The sequence below is a fragment of the Lactuca sativa genome, chromosome 4 (genome assembly GCF_002870075.4).
Source record: "Lactuca sativa cultivar Salinas chromosome 4, Lsat_Salinas_v11, whole genome shotgun sequence".
In the NCBI taxonomy this organism is placed as follows: domain Eukaryota; kingdom Viridiplantae; phylum Streptophyta; class Magnoliopsida; order Asterales; family Asteraceae; genus Lactuca; species Lactuca sativa.
In genome coordinates this window covers 47,542,507-47,543,483 of record NC_056626.2, presented here as the reverse complement: position 1 = coordinate 47,543,483, position 977 = coordinate 47,542,507, and the positions used below count along the sequence as shown (strand labels likewise).

The window sequence follows — 977 nt, the reverse complement described above, 5'->3', positions numbered from 1 at the left end:
TACTTCAAGGTTGTGGATGGAGGCTTGCTGGTTCTTCATCAAGGTTTGTTGTTCCATGATAGCGGAATCCGTGGCATCATGTCTTTTTTCCGAAGCCTCCATAAACTTCATCAAAATGGTCTCTAGGTCGGGTTTCTTCTCGGTTGGTGGCTGCTCCTTTTGGTAAAAGCCTCGACCTGTCTGCCTATACTTCTCTTCTTTTTGCTTTTTATACTCTTCATAGGGCAGCCACTCCTTCTTTGGTTTCCTCCAGTCGTCATCAAACTTATCCCCACTAGAGTAGCACACTTGAGCTTTTCTGTTCCCATACTCATCCATATTGCAGTCCTTGGTCAAGTGTGGACCACTGCATCGCTCGCACCCCACTCTTATGGCATGTATCGACTGGTCCATTTGTGTTATCCGGCGATCCATGTTATTTAGCATTGCCATGACAGCTGCAATTTCTTCAGTTTGGGTCCCTCCACCGCCTTTACTTCCGTCTTGCCTCGGGTTATGGTACTCGCGAGAGTGTTTCGCGAATTCTTCGATGAGCTCCTTGACCTCCCTTGGATTTTTCTTTGTCAACGGTCCTTGAGAATCAAGGAGTTGTCTTGTCATTACATTGACCCCATCATAAAAGATTGACATCTCTTGCTGCACATTTAGGTCATGTTGAGGGCAATTTCTGAGTAGGCCCTTGTACCGCTCCCATGCTTCGTATAGTGACTCCCCCGGTTGTTGCTCAAAGTTGGCTATCGCCTTCTTGAGTTTGGCTATCTTGGATGGCGGGCAGAACTGGTCCAGGAATTGCTCACGCATTTGAGCCCAAGTGGTGATTGTACCTGGTGGGAGTGCTTTTAACCACTCCTTAGCAGCTCCTTTGAAAGTGATAGGAAGCATCCTAAGCAAGACTGTATTTCTTGTGACATTTGGGACATTGAAGTAATCAGCAATGTCGTTGACTTCGTCTAGATGCTTAAAAGCATCCTCATGAT

General features: G+C 46.5%; 1 non-coding gene across 1 annotated transcript; it reads left to right on the top strand.

The window, feature by feature from the left end:
* Positions 1–646: 646 nt before the first annotated feature.
* On the top strand, positions 647–753 carry LOC111893387 (small nucleolar RNA R71). The gene has a single exon (XR_002850866.2). It is a non-coding gene; the product is annotated as a small nucleolar RNA R71 (small nucleolar RNA).
* The last annotated feature ends 224 nt before the right edge of the window (positions 754–977 follow it).